Source organism: Prionailurus bengalensis, chromosome B1, assembly GCF_016509475.1.
Source record: "Prionailurus bengalensis isolate Pbe53 chromosome B1, Fcat_Pben_1.1_paternal_pri, whole genome shotgun sequence".
NCBI lineage: Eukaryota > Metazoa > Chordata > Mammalia > Carnivora > Felidae > Prionailurus > Prionailurus bengalensis.
In genome coordinates this window covers 176,580,872-176,601,885 of record NC_057344.1, presented here as the reverse complement: position 1 = coordinate 176,601,885, position 21,014 = coordinate 176,580,872, and positions in this window count along the sequence as shown.

Genomic DNA, 21,014 nt, shown 5'->3' with positions numbered 1-21,014 from the left:
AAGAAGTTCATTAGTTCTAAGTATTAGAACTGAGATAGGGAAGAAATAGTGAAAATGGTATGAAAAAAAAAAAAACAGATGAGAGGGTAGAAAGAGAATCAAAAAGAAATAATGCAAGCTTGGAATGAAGTACTTATTTGTGTCAACAACATTCTTGTTTTTGTTTAATTTTTGCTTCGTTTTGGTTTTGATCTAGGGGTGGTGCATAGTGCCACAATAATTGAGATGGTCTTAAAGAATGAGATAAGTCCAGCTTTAGTTAAACTGAGTTTATATGAAAATGTCTAACAGGTAATTGGAAATATGGGTCTGTCACTCAAAAGCAAAGTAAAGTTGAGGAAGGAAATTGAGAATAACCCAGCAAGGTAATATTTGAGCTCATAGGAATACATGATATTGACAAACCAGAAAGACATCCAAAGAAAGAAACTTAAACAAGGCTTTTTTAAAGACCTGGAAGAGGGGGAGGCAGAAGTAGGGTCTGAGAAATGCTCTTTATTCCAGGTGCCTGCAGTTGTCATTGAACTCAAGAGAGGGGAGAGAGTTTAAGTCAGCAAATGTTCAAGAGTTCGAAATGCTGCAGAGAGCTCAAGGATGGATGAGGAATTGCAGAGAACCAGAGTTAAGGATAAACTTTGGTGAATAACAAGAGAGCAATTTCTCCATAGTGAGAATAAGGAGCCAGATTGCAAATGTTTACAAAGGGAATTGTTGGTGAGAAAATGATGATTGTTTGTTCCTTTCAGGTGTTGGAATTGAAGAGAAAGAAAGAATAGAATGGTGGGGGAAAATAGAGTCAAGGAAAACAGTTTTGGGATCAGAGAGGTTTGTCTTATTTAAAAGATGAAGGACAGAAAGAATTGAGAGGGAGAGACACAGAAGGTGTTAATCATTGGAACTGCATCTTTCACCTCTCCTTATTGGAATCTTTCAATCCCTTTTTCATTTTATTTATGTATTGGGTATATGGGTTTTGCCACTTTCAAGCAGATAATCTCTATCAATAGACTTTGGCTCACTGTATCTCATTTTCCATTTAAAAAATTAAAGTTGTCTGAGTTTACTCACTCAGGGGGGCAAAGTGGAAATGTTTGCAAAACAGACTATAAAATGCATAAGTGAAAATTAAACACAAAAATACAATTATACAGAAAGTTTTAAAATTTTTGTTTTATTATTACCACATGTTTCCTGTTCCTTGGAATTCTTCCAGGGAGAACCATGAGAGTTCATTTTGTTACTCCCTTACAAGGAAGGACCTGCCTGAAAGTCAACCTCAACCTCTTCTAGCTGTAGATCAAGTTTGCTGTTTTTCCATTCAACTGTGCCAACATTCTAAAACTATAAGGGCAGAAAATAAGCAAAAATACCAGTGAAATAACTGTAGGTCAGGTCTAATAAAAATGACATATTCACCATTGTTCATTTAGGTATGTGAACTGACATATTCACATCTTGATATTCATTACTCAGGAATCCATTCTGATTCTTAAAGTTAGTGTATTATGGTTATCATATGATTATCTGTGGCATCAATTTTCCTTCCTGCTACATTCTGTTTTTACAAGCTGTAAGCATCATAAACTTGGAAGATTTTATTGGAAAGTCAAGGTGGCAGAGTTATGGAAATGACTCAGAAATGATGCTTCCCTGCTGCAACAATGTTGATTTACTTGTAATGCTAAACACACTCCACTAAGTCATACACAGCGCTTGGGAGAGGGATGACTAATTAGCTCAGTGACTTATCCGCCCACATGCTCTGCTGATTCTGATACATTAAAACATTTTATTAGCCTGCAAGGTCAGGAAATCTTACTGCTTGGGTAGTATTTCTAAAAATTTAATAGCAATAGCCTGATGTTAGTTCCTTTGCATCTGTAGATTGAAAATAAATCCTCAAAGATGAATAAACTCATATACTTATTTCTTAGAACTTCTTTTCATGTAGAGATCTCAACAAAGATTGAAACGTTTAAAATGGAATAATCATTGGCAAAGTCAGACAATTATTCATATGGTGACAAATACATTCAGTTCTCTAAAAACTTAGAATCCTCAATATAGTCTACTCATTGTGCATTTCAATATGAGATAAAGATTTGAAGTTCATACTTGTGTGTAAAATGCCCTCTTTTAGCATATCTGATCAGTGGATCATCTTCAGCAAGCATTTCTAAAGACTGACATGTTTCAGGATGTTCAATGTGCAGCTGTCAATGGTAGAGCTGTAAACAGAACCAAAGTAACTAAATATTCAAATAGGGATTCTGTAATCATAAGTGACATTAGCCTACATTCAATCTTTAGTAGATAGAACACACACAAATTGAAAATTTATTTTCCAACATCATCACCATAATCATTAGTTGGGCACAGAAATATTACATTAAATTAGACAACTATGGGCCATGTTAAGTTGGGAGAATTATGCTAATCTCTTAGTTTTCTGCCATTGACTAAATCCTACAGTTGGTGCACTGTCTTCTTTGCATACAAAAGATGGTGGCATTTATTTCTAGGCAGTTAATTGCTTTTCCAATGTTAATCACTTGAAATACCCTATACATTTGATTAGTATCTCTTAGAGCAAAAAGTACTGAAGCAAAAGTGTTGTGGGGAAAGGAAAAAAGGTAGAAATCAAAATAAAGCCAGAGGGCAAAGAGTGAGCTGGGTAGTTTATTTCTGAATGCAGAAATAATACATTGATTAACCTGAAGCAGGAAATATTTAAGATTCATATATGTTGCAACTTTTCCGTAAGTACCATATTGTCCCATGTTATTAAAAACATGCAATGCCATTTTTTTTTCTTTCCACTTTGGACTCAGTCATTTTCTATTCAACTGCTACATTCTGAAAACTAAGAAAGCACAAAAATATTTGAAGTTGAGGCAATATAAAAACAGACTTAATGAATTATTAATTGCTTTTAAATTTTATGTGTAAAAGTTTGATAATCCTGCAAACCAAAGTGGTTCCCCAAATCCTTGAGCACAAAGCACACTTTTTCTACTTTTTCTGTTTCCTCATTCTGACACTTTTCATTCATAAAACAATGATTCAATTTTTATGTATGTATTTTTTTCTCAAACTTTACAGTTCTGACAACGAATCATGAGTTTCAACTGTGCCCACATCTTAAACTATCCAACTCTGCCCATATCCTAAAACTGTAAGGATAGTAGTAAAAATTCCAGGAGAGGAGCTTTGAGTACATTCTAATAAAAATTACTTACTCAGCATTATTCACTTATGTATATGAACTGACATATTTGCTTCACTTTGGGTAGAACACAGCACAAGAAAGAGTATGGGTGATTGAGATGTCACAGATCTGAGTTCAAATTTAAGTTTTGCTATGAACCTCGCTGTAACCTTGAAGATATATCATATTCCATCTCAGCATCAATTTTTTTGAGCTGTAAAATGATGAGATTGAGTCAAATGACCATGCTTTGTGCCCAATAACATGCATCCCAATTCTCAGTAGATATACAAATAAAATGTGGATGAATTGAAGGCTTCCACATATGCAGGGGGAAAAAAGTACTTTTAAACACAGTTGGCATCTGAGTTAAAATGAGAAAATCAATGAACATTTAATTCAAGACAGAAAAATGTGTTCAAGCTTTCTTGCCATAGTTAAGGGAAGGCATCTTATGACTTTGAACTTTACTTCCTAGTTACAAACAAGTCGCCTTTCTTCTTTAAAGAAGGCGGAAGTATTTTACCTACCAAATCATCTAGTCATTAAAAAGCAGTACACTGATGTAAGAATTCCACTGGAAATCAGGAGCTCTGTTCCACTTAGATAGTGTAATATCTATATTATATCTCTATTAAGCCCCAGAGTCTTATTAACCTCAATCCTTTTCATGTGCATTTTACTTATTGAGCTAAAGTTGTGTAGCACATAGACTGTTAATATCCATTTATACCTCCTTAAGCCTAGCTGAATTTCTTGAACCCACAATAAAGAGTTATTTTTTAGAACATATGAAAAGGAAAAAATCTTCTGTTGAGCTATATTTATGAAGACTGAAAAAGTCACCTAATCACACAATCATCATGTAAGTAAATACAACCTTAAGTAACAAAATGAACATGTACGTATTGGGATATTTTTTCATTAATATTCTAGTTAAATTACAAAGAGATTGTCAACAGTTATATGGGCAGAAAACAGGTCATTTTTCACATGAGTAATTTATGAATGCATTCTCAGATGAAATAGAGACACCCATACTTGGTGTCAGCTATCCCCCCACAGAAAACTCACCTCATGGTTGAATGCCCTTAAAGCAGGCTCTCCAGCCATCCATTTTCAGAATGGGCCATGATATTTTTACCAAAAGGAAAAAGGGACTCAGGATCTGCATGTTTTGTCCAAAAGCAAATGGTTAGCAGAGAGATACCTGTAAAGATTTCACCTCTGGCCTAAGACCCTAACTCTCCCCAGGAACTCACCTAAAATATTGCACACAGAGATTTTTAAAACCTGTGTCTTTGTCTATATCACTAAAATATCCTTTTTAAAACGTGTGATATATGAAGGGGAGATTAACACTGAAGTAACCATTTCAGAGCAGTCATTTTAAACAGCATATGCAAATATATAAGAGGAGAGTGTTGGAGAGTAAGTGTGACAATGTCCCTGAGATCTTCTGAAATTGGTTAGGAACAAATTAGAGTTTCTGGATTTCTTTTGATTTGTAATTATGCAGAGAGACAGAGACAGTTTCTTATTATCAATAATGTGAGCTTCATGTCCAGGCTTGTTTGAACTGGGGAAACTTATGGCATATTTGGTAGGAAAAAAAATAATAAAACAGATATGATATAACTCATAAATCTAAGTTTTCCTATTGTTCTCTAGGAAAGATGCCAAAAAATAAGGTATGAAATGAATTTATATCGCTTATTCAAGCAGCAATCATTAAGTCCTGAGCTATTTTCCCGTTTGAATAATGATGGGATTGCTCTCATGGAATATGGAATGTTTTCACATAGGAATACACACTTTTATATACATGTATATTCCTTTGAAGGTGTTATGCTTTCTGGTCTCTATGCAGAATATATAGCTTAACTGATTCAGTTTCTTGAGCCACAAAATGAGACATGCAGAGATCAAACACTTAATATTAATTTGGCTTTTATGCTATAGCCTGTATAAGTTCAGGTTCACAAGTCTGTGAAGGGGAATATGTCATAAACAAGAAATAGTGATGAGTCACATGAATTTGCAAGTCTTTGGCCCTATTCAATCTTTAGTTCTGAATTTAAATCACCTTTGAAAATAGGAACATAAATGAATTTAGACCACAAGAATAAGTACTGCATTAAATAGTCAAAAAGTAAATAAAATTCCTGCAGGAAGGTAAAATGTACAAATACAGTACTAAAAACTAACCAAGAATCTACATTTCCAAAGTCTGCAACTGTTTTCTGGTAGTGACCCACACCTTGCCATAACCTCAACAAATTAATAGATATGCGCTGAAGAAAATTACTACATTTCTTATTTCTTTCCAGGTTGGCTACGTAATGTATACTGTAATGTCTATTTTTAAATACTTTTCCTCCCCCCTAGAGGATTTGAAGACTTAGGCTTTCTTAGAAATGTCCAAAAAACATAATACGTCTTTTTGAAGGCAGAACTGCAGGTAGTTTGAAGAATGGTCTAATCCAAAAAATTCTCATGCTTGTTATTCATTAATTCATTCATTCAATCACTCAAAAATTATTTGTGAGTTCCATGACATGTCCAGCACAGTACCATGGATACGAATATATAAAAAACCCTGACTCATGCCCTCAAGGAGCACAGAGTCTAGTAAACCAAAGAAGTGAAACATGTATGAGGGAAGGAGTAGCACAAAAGAGGACAATGTTTTTCTGAGGTAGAAAGAGAAGAGGGAAGTGTGCAGAATCCCTATGGCAAATCGAATATGCTTTGTGCAGCCACCTGTTATAACTGCAATAGTTTCCACCTAGTAGTTAAGAAGAAACGTGTTCAGTTCAATGTCAGCTTACAGCTAAGAGCTTTTGCTCACTTCTCAAGCTCCTCTGTGGAACTCTGGTGAGGTTTTGAACCACAGAGAGCTGCAGACATAACTTCTGCCCCCACCAGGCAGGCCTGTGGGAGGTAGACTATATATTCACCACTCCATGATGAGAAAATAATCAAAAGAGCAGCAACATAACTCCCTTTGCTATTTTCAAACCTCACTTGAATGCATATAATTGATTGATTCAAATTTGCATTCAGAATCCTAGCTGTTAATGCAGATAATTTTAATTTTCCAGCTTCTGCAGCAAAAGGAGAATGGAATGGACACTTAGATAGTCATTACCAGCAACCATCATCACAACAACAAAATCCTAAAAGGAAATGTTACGGAAAACTGAGAACTTTTAGCCTCTTCCATCTTCATACATAAAGTCACATGGTCACATTCTGTTCTTGTCTTTGATAGTTCCCTTAGTAGCCTTCCTCTAAATAAGTATTGCATATTGGGGGAAAGGTTTAGGATAAGAATAGAAAAAGAGAGGGAGAAGGAAAGAGAAAAGACTTCATCTCACACTGGTAGTATATTTTTGTCTTTCCCTTAAACCTTTGAAATTATCTTTTAAACTTTCAAAGACTTAAAAATCTCATTACTTGTGTTCTAATGCTATTGTTTAATATGTTTAGTATGCTCTCTGTGGGCAAGGAATTGTCACCAATCCGTTTACATAGAAAAAAAATCTTTTGGAATTTTCAGATGGGGGGCGCCTGGGTGGCGTAGTCGGTTAAGCGTCCGACTTCAGCCAGGTCACGATCTCGCGGTCCGTGAGTTCGAGCCCCGAGTCGGGCTCTGGGCTGATGGCTCAGAGCCTGGAGCCTGTTTCCGATTCTGTGTCTCCCTCTCTCTCTGCCCCTCCCCCGTTCATGCTCTGTCTCTCTCTGTCCCAAAAATAAATAAACGTTGAATTTTCAGATGGCCCTGGTGCCATTCTTCTATTCAAAGTGATTGCTTTCTCCCATTCTGTAGGCTGCCTTTTAGTTTGTGATTGTTTCCTTCACCATGCAGAAACTTGTTTTTTTAATGTGTATTTATAAAACAGTGAATGAGTGAGTGGGGGAAGGGTAGAGAGAGAGGAAGACAGAGGATCTCAAGTGGCTCCATGCTCAGCAGAGAGCTGGATGCAGGCTCGAACCCATGAACCACGAGATTATGACCCAAGCCCAAGTCAGACACTTAACCAACTGAGCCACTCAGGTGCCCCAAGAAGCTTTTTATCTTAATGAAGTCCCAATAGCTCATTTTTGCTTTTGTTTTCCTTGCCTCCAGCAATAGTCTAGTAAGAAGTGGCTCCGATCAAGATCAAGGAAGTAGCTGCCTGTGTTCTCCTCCAGAATTTTGATAGTTTCTGATCTTACATTTAGGTTTTTCACCCATTTTGAATTTATTTTTGTATATGGTGCAAGAAAGTTATCCAGTTTTATTTTTCTTCATGTTGCTATACAGTTTTCCCAACATTATTTGTTGAAGAGACTGTCATTTTGGCATTCAATATTCTTTCCTGCTTTGTCGAAGGGGAGTTGACCATACAGTTGTGGGTCCATTTATGGGATTCCTAATTTGTTGCACTGATCAATGTTTCTGTTTTTGTGACAAAACAATACTGTCTTGATGACTACAACTTTTTAATATACCTTGAAGTCCAGACTCGGTAATGCCTCCAATTTTGCTTTTCTTTTTCAGGATTCTTTGGCTATTCAGGGTCTTTTGTGGTTCTATACAAATTTTAGGATTGTTTGTTCTTCCTTTGTGAAAAGTGCTGATGGTATTTTGATAGGGATTACAATAAATGTGTAGAATGCTTTGGATTGTATCGACATTTTAATAATGTTTGTTCTCTAATCTATGAGCATGAGCTTTTTTCCCATTTCTTTGTGTCCTCTTCAATTTTTTCATAAGTGTTCTATAGTTTTCAGAGTTGGAGGAGATATTTGCAAATGGTATAGCTGATAAAGGGTTAGTATCCAAAATCTATAAAGAATTTATCAAACTCAATACCTACAAAACAAATAATCCAGTTAAGAAATGTGCAGAGACATGAATAAACCTTTTTCCAAGGAAGACATTAAGATGGCCAACAGATGCACGAAAAGATGTTCAACATCACCGATCATCATGGAAATATAAATCAAAACTATGATGAGATACCACCTCACACCTGTTAAGAATGACTAAAATTAACAACACAATATACAACAGGTGTTGACAAGGATATGGAGAAAGAGGAACCCTCTTACGGTGTCAGTGGTAATGCAAACTGATACAGCCACTCTGGAAAACAGTATGGAGGTTCCTCAAAAAAGATAAAAAAGAGAACTACCCTACAATTCAGCAATTGCACTAAGTATTTGCCCAATGAATACAAAAATAAAAATTCAAAGGAGTACATGCACCCCAGTGTTTATAGCAGCATTATCAACAATAGCTAAACTATGGAAAGAGCCCAAATGTCCATCATATATATAGATATGATGGAATTTTACTCAGCCTTCATTACTTCATCCAATATTACTTCAAAAAGAATGAAATCTTGCCATTTGCAATGATGTGGATGGAGCTACAGTGTATTATGCTAAGAAAAATAAGTCAGAGAAAGACAAATGCCATATGATTTTATCTACATGAGGAATCTAAGAAACAAAACACATGAACATATGGGAGAAAGAAAGGGAGGCAAACCACAAGAGACTCTTAAAGAGAACAAATTGAGGGGTGATGGAGGGAGGGAGGTGGTGGGTGGGCTAAATGGGTTATGGGTATTAAGGAGGGCACTTGTTATGATGAGCACTGAATGTTATATGTAAGCGATAAATCACTAAATTCTATTCTTGAAACCAATATTACACTATATGTTAACTAGAATTTAAATAAAAATTTGGGGGAAAAAAGTGATTGTTTCCCCAATATCCATTCATGATAAAAACTCATTCTCAGTAAACTAGGAATAGTGGGGAACTTCCTTCACTTGATATAGAATACCTAAAAAAAATCCACAGATAATATCATATTTAATACTGAGAAACTCGAAGTGTTTCCATGAAGACCAGGTAAATGTCACAAATGTACTTCCTCATCACTCTTTTCAACATTGTACTGGAAGTCCTTGCTAATGCAGGAAGGAAAGAAAAGGAAATTTAAAAAGGCAGGGCACCTGGGTGGCTCAGTCAGTTGAGAGTCCAACTTTGGCTCAGGTCATCATCTCACAGTTCGTGGGTTCAAGCCCCGTATCGGGCTCTGTGCTGACAGCTCAGGGCCTGGAGCCTGTTTCAGGTTCTGTGTCTCCCTCTCTCTCTGCCCCTCCCCTGTTCACGCTCTTTCTCTGTCTCAAGAATAAACATTAAAAAAAAAATTTTAAAGGCATATATCTTTGGGAGGAAGATATAAAAATTTCTTTGTTCACATATGACATGATCATCTACATAGAAAATATGAAATAACAAAAAAAATCTCTTGGCACTAATATGCAATTATAACAAGACTGCAAGGTAGAAAGTTAGTGTGCAAAAGTCCATTGCTTTCCTATAAACCAAAATAAACAAGTAGAATTTGAAATTTAAAACACAATATCATTCCATAAAAAATGAAATACTTAGGTATTAACCTAACAAACTAGAAAAAAAACTAATAAAAGAAATCAAAGAACTAAATAAAAGGAAGATAGTCCATATTCATGGATAGGAAGTCTCAATACTGTAATGATCTCAGTTGTTTCCAGCTTGACCTAGAGATTCAATGCTGTGTCAATCAATATCCCTGCAAGTTATTTTATGGATATTAAGAAAAAAAACTGATTCTAAAGTTTATGTGGAGTCCAAGACACAAAATAGCCTAGAAAATATTTAGAGAGAAGAACAAAGTAGGATGATAGATAGTACCTGACATCAAGACTTACTACAGAGGCTACAGTAATTAAGATGTGTGGTATTAACAAAGTAATAGAAAGATTAATGGAACAGATTAGAGAGTATAGAAATAGACCCACACAAATATAGTCAACATATCTATGACAAAGAAGCAAAGTCAATAGAGTGAAGTACAGATAGTGTCTTCAATGAATGGTGCTGGAAACAGTAGACATCTACATGCAAAAAAAAAAAAAAAAAAAAAAGTGAATTTAGACCCAGACCTACACTCTTCACAAAAATTAACTCAAAAGATACTGAATCCAAATGTTAAAACATAAAATTATAAACCTCCTAGAAGATAATATAGGAGAAGCATATGTGATTTTGGATATGTTTATGCCTTTTTAGACATAACATCAAAGACATGATCCATGAAAGAAAAAAATTGATAAGTTGGACTTCATTAATACTAAAAACTTATGCTCTGTGAAAAAAACAATGTCAAGAGAATTAGAAGATAAACCACAGATTGGGAGAAAATATTTCAAAAGAAATCTCTTATAAAGGACCGTTATCCAGAATAAACAACTTTTTTTTTAAATTTTTTTAAATGTTTATTTATCTTTGAGATAGAGAGACAGAGGGAGACAGAGACAGAGTGCAATCAGGGTAGGGGCAGACAGAGGGAGACAGAATCCGAAGCAGGTTCCAGGCTCTCAGCTGTCAGCACAGAGCCCAATGTGGGGCTCAAACTCATGAACCACGAGATCAACTTGAGCTAAAGTCAGACGCTTAACAGACTGAGCCACCCAGGAGTCCCTAAACAAAGAATTCTTAAAACTCAACTATAAAAAACAGAAAGTCCATTTAAAAAAATAGGCCACAGAACTTAACAGACACCTCACTAAAGAAGATATATAGATGGGGGAAAAAAAAGCGTATATCAAAAAGTGCCCATATCTTTGTCATTAAAACAACAATGAGATACCAGTAGGTACCGAATCAGAATGGCCAGAACCTGGAACACTGACAACACCCAATCCTGGTGAGGGTATGGAGCAATAGGAACTCTCATTCATTGCTGATGGGAACACAAAATGATTCAGCCACTTTGGGAAATAGTTTGGCAGTTCTCTGTAAAACTAAACATATCCTTATCATGGTACCCAGTAAGAATGATTCTTGGTATTTACTCAAAGGAGTTGAAAATCTATGTCTACACAAAAACCTGCACATGAATATTTACAGCAGCTTTATTTATGATTGTCAAAACTTGGAAGCAACCAAGTTGTCCCTCAGTAGGTGAATGGATAAGTAAACTTTGGTGTTTTCAGAGGATAGAATATTATTCATCAACACTAAAGAGTGAGTTATCAAGCCACGAAATAAACTTGGAAGAAACTAAAATACCTATTACTCAGTGCCAGAAGCCAAACCAAAAATAGTGTGTACTATAGGATTCCAACTATATGACATTCTAGAAAAGGCAAAACTTTGGTGATAATGAAAAGATTTGTTAGGAATGAAGGGATGAGGGAGGGATGAATAGGCAGAGCACATAAGAGTTTTAAGGGAGTGAAAATATCCTGTATGATATCATAACGATGAATATATGTCATTATGCATTTGTCTAAACCCAAGAGTGAACCCTAAGGTAAACTATGGACTTTGGGTACCTCTGATGTATCAGTGTAGATTCATCCTTGGTTACAAACGTACTACACTGGTGGTGAAGTAGAATGCACATGTGAGGACAGGGAGTATGTGGGATATCTCCACACCTTCTCAATTTTGCTGGAATTTACAACGGCTCTAAAAATATTAAATATTGTTTTACAAAGTTATTGTTCTCAAGGTACATGATAACATCTACAAAGGGAGTCCAGTCTGCTTAGATCAAGGAAGCTGGAGAATGTTGACTGGGAGTGGGCTTATGGAGAAGTCAGGCACTTCAAGTAAAAGGTATTTAATAACCATTAGTCAAATGAAGGGGTACTAAATCTGAGTTTGTGCTATACTGTGAGGGGGTAAGTGTCTATATTTCTTCTAGAACTTAGTATATGTACCCTTGTCTAGTTATTTCTCAGCTCCTAATGTGGTGCCTAGTATATGATTAGTATTTAATTAAAATGAGCTAAGTAAAATAATGTCTATGGAAATGGCCATTGACATCGGGAGCCTATTTATTGTACTAGTTGTGGGAACAGAAATGAGATCCTGCATTGGAATTTAAGGATGGAATAATAAACTCTTCACAGAGTGTTATGACCAATTCTCTATTTCAGTGTCCTAGTGCCTGCCACCCTGAAGTTAGTGCACAGTGATCACTAACTCAGGAAAATTATTGCATGCATGCATGCATGCATGCATGCATAAATAAATAAATAAATAAATAAATAAATAACAGAACAGAACAAAGCAACTGACAAAAAAGCCCAACAACTAAAACTTAACTATTCATGGAGATGTGAAAAATGACCAAGAATTGGAAGTTGTTATTTTAAATTATGAATTTAATACAATTTACGATATCATATAAAAATGAATTAACCTGGCTTCTTTTTAAAATCTTTTTAAATGCTTATTTATTTTTGAGAGAGAGAGAGAGCGTGCAAGGGGGAGGGGCAGAGAGAGAGGGAAACACAGAATATGAAGCAGGCTTCAGGCCCTGAGCTGTCAGCACAGAGCCTGACACAGGGCTTGAACCCAAGAACTGTGAGATCATGACCGGAGCTGAAGTCCTATGCTCAACTGACTGAGCCACCCAGGCACCCCAACCTGGCTTTTAAGATCAAAATGTAATATATTAATTTATACCTCATAATCTGTAACAATGGAGGAGTGATACAAATTAAAAGGTAAAAATTAAAGGAATATATCCCTCTAGAAAATTGAAAAATATCAGTTACTTTGATCCTCTGCAATCAGAATGGACAAAACATTGGAAAACACATTGCAAAAAATACTCTCCGCCTGACTTACATCAGTCTCTTTTATCTTCCCTCTAGCTGACTCAGTAATTAACAGATACTATCTCTGTTTATATTGGGCATTGTTGACATCATTTTTTTTTCAGCTAAGTTTTTTTCTTTTAATGAGCATTAACAAATAATCTATTCTAATATCATTTTCCAAATTCATTGGAAATAATCATAGAATTATGGGCACCTGGGTGGCTCAGTCGGTTAGGCATCAGACTTCAGCTCAGGTCATGATCTGGCGGTTTGTGAGTTCGAGCCCCGCATCAGGCCCTATGCTGGAAGCTCAGAGCCTGGACCCTGCTTCAGATTCTGTGTCTCCCCCTCTCTCTGCCCCTCCCATGCTGATGCCCTGTATCTCTTTGTCTCCTAATAATACATAAATGTAAAAAATTAAGAAAAAAAGAAATCATAAAATTAAAAGCAGAATTCATATTTACTAATAAAAAATGTGAGGGAGGAAACATCAGTATATTGCATGAGAGATTTTATAAATAAGTCGAGCATGAAATGAAAACAACGATGGAGCTGACAATGTCATTTTAGAAAAAGTAGCAGATGACCTATCTGGCTCTGAAACACCAACACAAAATGCATTTTTATTTATCTTATAATACTTCAGGGTTTCCCTATAAAAGATAAAATTGAAGTGAATGGAATTTTTAAAAATCTAAATTCATTATGTCCTTGAGTTTTCTTCCTCTTTTTAAAATTATTTATTTGCTTTGAGAGAGAGAGAGAGAGAGAGAGAGAGAGAGAGAGCACATGCTTGCACAGGCACGCAAGTTGGGCAGGGGCAGAGAGAGACTCCCAAGCAGGTTCCACCCCTTCAGCACAGAGTCTTTTGCAGGGCTTCTCGATCATATGTACCTATTTTAAGAGAGGAGATAGGACTTTCACTGATTATTAAATATGTCTGCATTAGGATCTTCCAAAGAAACAGATCCAATAGGTTATTTATTATATGTTATTTTGAAATATATTTATTACACATTATTTTATTTATATTTATAAAGTGATGTATTATGAGGAACTGATTTATGTGATTATGGAGGCTGTGAAGTCTGATAGCCTCCCATCTGCAAATTGGAGACCCAGGAAAGCCAATGATATACATCAGTTCATGTCCAGAGCCCTGAGAAGTAGAAGGCAATGGTTTCAGTTCAAAGGCAGGAGGAAACTGATGTCCAACTCAAATTGGTAGCAAGAAAGAATTCGGCCTTCCTCTGCCTTTTTGTTCTGTTCAGGCCTTAAATGGATGGGATGATGTCCATTCACACTGAGGAGAATCCACTAATTCAAAGGCTAATCTCTTCCAGAAACACTCCCACAGACCCACTCAAAAATAATGCTTAACCAGTCAAGTTGACACACAAAATTAACCATGACAATATCTATGACCAACAAAACACTAAAGACCATTGAAAACTCATTCAACTGTACTTATTTTGCTAAAGACTCGCTAAAGACTGAGTCATTTGATCTATCTTCTTTTAATGAGCAAAAATCTTACAGTAAATCTAATTTCTCTCTGATTCAATGTCATTTTCATTTGCAGCCTAAATTTCAGTTTTTGTCTTTAGTCATTGGCTCTTTGCCTCTTTTTTCCCCCTCTGAGAGAAAGCAAGAGCACAAGGGGAGAGGGGCAGAAGAAGACAGAGAGAAAAAAAAATCTTAAGTGGGCTCTAAGCTCAGCTCAGAGCCTGACACAGGGCTCAGTCCATGGCCTGAGCTGAAATCAAGAGATCATGATCTGAGCAGAAATCAAGAGTTGGATGCTTAATCTATCGATCCACCCAGGCACCCCGAGTCATTGCCTCTTCTGTTTATGCGTGTTCTTTCTTACAATTTCATCTTCTTTTTGGCTTTAGTTACCGTTTGTGTACTGTTGAATGTTCTCTCTTTATCTCAATCTCTGATCCTCCTCCCGTGCTATAACAACCGAAGTGTAGCTTTGGTATATCTTTATTGCATGTTTCACATTTCTTTAGTGTGTGTTTCTAAATGAACTGATTAACATTCACCCACTCAAAATCTATTGTGAAATTTTCATTTCCTATAACAATCAATGTCATCATCCATTCAGTTTCTCAAGGTCTTCATTAAATCACCTATTGTAGGGGCGCCTGGGTGGCGCAGTCGGTTAAGCGTCCGACTTCAGCCAGGTCACGATCTCACGGTCTGTGAGTTCGAGCCCCACGTCGGGCTCTGGGCTGATGGCTCAGAGCCTGGAGCCTGTTTCCGATTCTGTGTCTCCCTCTCTCTCTGCCCCTCCCCCGTTCATGCTCTGTCTCTCTCTGTCCCAAAAATAAATAAACGTTGGAAAAAAAAATTTAAAAAAAATCACCTATTGTAGCTTCTCCTTCTTTTAAGGTACAAAATTTCTTTAATTTTGTTGAATAAATGTCTCTTGAATCTTCTCTTCTTTCACACCATTATATCTAAATTTAAGCTCTTTGCAAGACTTAATGAGTAATGGCAACTTCCTCCTGAATCTTCTTTCTCCTAAATCCATTCAATCTCTCTTCTAATGTCACCAAAATAAATTACTCAAAAAAACAATATTTTTGGTTAAACATGCTTTCTTGTGTTTTCAACTCCTAGCACTTACTTTAGAGGCCACTTCTGGGCAATAGACTTGAAAAATGGAAACCTGATAAGGTGGAAGTGCCCACAGTGACCCCAAACCCCTGGCTGAATACAAACAGGCTCATTAAGTGACTCACCTTGAAATAACCATAGGCCCTAAGTAACCAATGTGCTACCAATTTTTATTTATTTATTTATTTATTTATTTATTTATTTATTTATGTATGTATGTATGTATGTATGTTGAGAGAGAGAGAGAGAAAGCATGAGTGGGGAAAGGACAGAGAGAGAGGAGAGAATCCCAAGCAGGCCCCACACTGCCAGCACAGAGGCCAATGTGGGGTTCAATCCCATGAAATCATGAGATCATGACCTGAGCTGAAATCAAGAGTTGACACTCAACCAACTGAGCCATCCAGGCACTGCCCAATGGGCTACTTAAAACCAGCCACAGTTACCAAAAAAGGGAAAAGTCCATAAGTCCCCCTACCTCCTCACCTTTCCAATTTAAATATACCCTCCCAAATAAATAAATAAATAAATAAATAAATAAATAAATAAATAAATAATAAATCCATCCCCACCCGCTGGTTTGTGGCAGATGGTTCTCTCCTTTGATGACCTGCCCACTGCTCCCTTGTGGTGTATTCAATAAACTTCTTTCTCCTTTGTTCTGCCTTGGGTGAATTGTTTCACCAGTTGTGCCACCAGCTTCCACAGATTCAGGTCACCTCACATTTTGGAACTCCCGTGTGATCAAAGAGACCCACCCTTCCCACACAGCACTACATTTTTTTTTTTTGCATTCTTGCTTCCTTCATTACATAGTAATGCTGGATGTCTCACCCACCTTTCCAGTGACTCCCCTAGTCCAGAGCATGTAAGGAACAAATAAAACTATAGCCAAGATGGCTGGCTATCTGTCTACAAAATGTGTGCTTCCCCTTCCATAGTGTTGAGTTCGGGACACATCGGCACAGCTGTGGACTACATTTCCAAACTCCCTTATAGTGCGTGTGACTAATTCCCAACAGTGAAATTTAGGAGAAGTGATATATTGCTTCTAGACCATGACTTTTAACAATTTGGTAGATGTTACTCTCATTTTTATCTTTCACTAGATGAATTCGGAAAATTCCAAGGCCTTGTAGAAAAAAACAAAAAAAAAGCCAAAGATTGAAAAACTCTAAGAACCTGAAAACATACATTAGAGGGGAGCTTTTGCCCTGCCAGAAGGACATTCACTGGGGAACATGAGTGAGAATACATTTCTATTATATTAAGACATATTTGTTTAAAGTGTTATGGCTGCTAATTATTCCAATATAACTAGATTCCAGTATAACTAATTATTCCAATATAACTTAGTATTCCAATACTTAAGTATTTTGAAATAAATGTTTATAATATACCTACAGGTTATACATTTGCACAAATGGGTGAAGGCAGCAAAAGAGAAAAGCATTCCTCCTTGCATTTCCTAAAATGTGATTACAGTATAATGATCTGCCATTCAAAATATACCTCTTTCTTCCAATATAGAGGGAAAAAAACAGTAGAATATTATTCAGAACATATCACAAAATTTGCGTCTTTATAAAATTGCTCCATTTTAATAGGATTTTACTTTTAACACACAATTGAAAAGGACCATTTTGTTCAAGAAATTTAAGAAAAAGAACAATACAAATAATTAAAGAAAATCCAGACCACACGGACAACTAATTAGGGCAATGAAAGCATTTGGATAAGAGCCCAGTTAAAACTATCCAAGAAAAATAGATTATTTGAATAACCACATTATACACACTGTTTCTTCATATAAACTGTGTGAGTATCTTGAGATTGCTTATTTTGCCCAGTTTGTATGTAATGGTTTTTCCCATATTTGCATTGTCAGTCATTTTGGTAAAATTGAATTAAGTGGGAAAAGAAAATTTAATCAAGAACTTTCCCCTCCAGCACTCTATCCTTCCTCTTATACATTAGAAATTTGTGAAATGAGATATATATATATATATATATATATATATATATATATATACATGTGTGTGTATATATATATGTACATATATACACACACACACATATATACACACACATATATATACATATATACACACACACATATATATATGTACACATATATACATATATATATGTATGTATGTGAGGTGATGAATGCATAATATAAGACCTATTTAGACTTGAATTTTATGTAGATATATGCATCAGGTCTTTTTGAGTATAATACAATATGTGTTCAGAGTACAATAATTACTAATTTTTATTAATATTACTATCTGCAAAAGTCTGAAGTCCACTTGGTTCTTGCTACTCAAAGTTTGAGCCATGGACCAATTAAACCAACATCACCCAGAGCTTGTTGGAAATGCAGAACTTCAAGTCTCACCTTAGCTGATTTAGTTGATTTGTATATATGTTAAAATTTGACAATCACTTCTCTAGGTAAAAAAGAGGAAATAAATAATGTGTTAATGACAGCCTCAAAGGGATGCACTACTCTAACAATTTTTTATTCCAGTTTAAATAACATATTTCCTGAAATTAGGACTTTTGTGAGTAACATTATCTAGACTAAATCAGTTGCCTCTTTAGCCTTTGAGTACTAGCATTAAGCTTTAGAGAAAGAGGCAAGATCTTATACAGGCTTTGTTATCAGTTAAGATGCTTCCAGCTAAAAATAATGAAAAAAAATTAATCTCCACTAGTCTTAGGTAGGAAGAAATCCTTGGGATCACAGGTTAGGGCGGCCCTCAAAAATGACTGAGTCCAACAGCTCTGGTTTCTTTTGTTGGCAGTTCCCTTGGCTTTACCTTCTTTTCTATGGAGCTTCATTTGAAAGCTACCAAAAGACAGCAGAAAAAGTGACAGGTCTTGCATATGGCAAAGTGATTCCAGATGAATAGAGACTATCTTTCCTTGTGACTAAAACTTAATAAAAATAATTTTTTCTCAGGTTTCCCACAAATATCTCTTTGCTTTTCATTGTTTCATTAAGACATCATGCCCTTGCAAAATCAGTCCTTGCAATCTCCAGGAATGTGATTCATTCATTGACTTTGACCAGAATTCTTGAAATAATGATTGTCAAGGGCTTGAAAGTACCTTCATTGACCTACTGTCTTGGATAAATTCCTTCAACTGTTTCTCAAGTACCTATTCAATAAGGGGGAGGGGTGAAAGTTGAAAAGCGAATCACAGTGTTTACCAAATTCTACATTTCTTTTATGAGACTCTCATAATTGTGCCTCTCTCTTCTCATTACCATCTCTCTGATCATATTGTCACATGACCTTCTGACACTTGAATAAAACTAGTTGCTTAAACATGACACTTGTTCTACTGTACAGTTTTCATTATGTCCAAAGCTTTCCCCTGGCTCTTTGAGGGATGAATCTTTTTTCTTCTTTTTTTAATGTAATTGTTTTGTTTTGTTTTTCCTACCATAATTCCCACTTCAAGGATTCACTAAGGCCACCCAACCAAGCATAACCTCCATGCCCAGGAATTTCTTGCATCTGTATTTCCCATTGCAGAAGCATGCTCTAATAGAGTGGAGCCAGCTCTTCAGGAAGCTGAGACCAATGTTTACTGCACATGACTAAGTGAGAGGAAATTCTGTTGCATTTTGGATGACCAGCTTGAATGTGTTCACCTTAGTTACTGAAAGATACTAAACAACATAAAACCATATCAACTCTTTCAGGTATGATTCTATGGCACACAAAAGCACAGGTCCAGAGAGATACAGGACAGGATTTGTCTGTATCTCAAACACATTTGAAATGTCAAACACATTCCAGTCTCAAGAAAAGTTCAAGTTAGTGTACCAGGGCTGCAGTGGCAATTTTTACTTTTCTTCTCTGTTAGCAAACCAGGCTCTTTTTGCTTGCTTAAGTCTCTGGCATATATATATATTTTTTTCCAAATATATTCCAAATATATTTGTTGAATGAAGGAACTCTAATCTTGAGTAAACTGGCTGAGAGCTCCATATTTTTAATTTTTTTTTTCAACGTTTATTCACTTTTGGGACAGAGAGAGACAGAGCATGAACGGGGGAGGGGCAGAGAGAGAGGGAGACACAGAATCCGAAACAGGCTCCAGGCTCCGAGCCATCAGCCCTGAGCCTGACACAGGGCTCGAACTCACGGACCGCGAGATCGTGACCTGGTTGAAGTCGGACACTCAACCGACTGCACCACCCAGGCGCCCCGATATTTTTAAAAATGGTCCATGAATTTTGCCTTATTAATTATGATCATTGCTTGATACTCCAAACAATGATTAGAAGAGAGTAGTAGCAGAATGAAAAATCTTTGTATGTGTCTCTCTTTTTGGTTTTAGGATTATTTTTTTCTCTTTTATTTTAAGACTTGGAATTAATCATAAGATAGATGAGCAAAGCCTAAACAATAAATGGGCATATTAACTTTTTAAATGTTCATTAATTTATTTTTGAGAGAGAGTGTGAGTGGGGGAGGGGCAGAGAGAGAGAGAGAGAGAGAGAGAGAGGGAAAGAGAATCCAAAACAGGCTCCGCACTGTCAGGGCAGAGCCTGACATGGGGCTCGAAGTCACGAACTATGAGATCATGACCTAAGCCAAAGTCGGACACTTAACTGAGCCACCCAGGCAACCCAAACGAACATATTAATCTTAAAAGAGTTTAAACAAGCCAATTTTTATTGAAATTTGCCTGACACGAGTCAATCATAACTGCTTATAAGTGAAGAAATAATATACATCATATATGTGCCCTTCATGGTTGATATACATAAATGAATTCTCAAATGAATTAAGGCCATCCACAGTATTTCAGAATATCTGGAAAAATTTTCCGCTTTGGGATCTGATCATTTTCTCCATCTCTTCAGATGCTATTCATTTTTCACTCCTCATTCCATACAGTCTTCTGGTGAGACTTCCCAACTGGACAAGTCCATAGAATTTTTTTTTCCATTTTTTATACATTAATAGCCCTTACAGACTAGATATTAGTCTCTAATAGTTTTGTGGTTATCAATCTTCTTTTGCCAATATAATTCAAATTCTTCAAGACCACAGTAAAATCAGCATACTCATACCCTACACAGGATGGAACATAAAATAAGCCCTTGATGAAAACTAATTGACTGAAAAAAATCACCAAAAGTCCATTTCCTTTCCTTCATTTCCAAACTAAATGTGACATTTACAAAGAATATGGTAAAAATCGTTGTGGCTTAAAATTATTTGTTCCACCTTAAAACCACCTCCATATATTTCTAGCATGACTCTTCTCATTGTTGATTCAATGATGCACAGATGGTGAATCCTCTCTCCATGTCTTGTGCCTTGCTATGATTATCCTGCTTCCTCCGGTGCCCAATCTACCAGCAAATGACAATAATACCTTAACACTTCTAACAACTGTATTCTTTTTTCCAATGCTATCTTTTTTTTAATTTTCTTTTTTTTAACGTTTATTTATTTTTGAGACAGAGAGAGACAGAGCATGAACAGGGG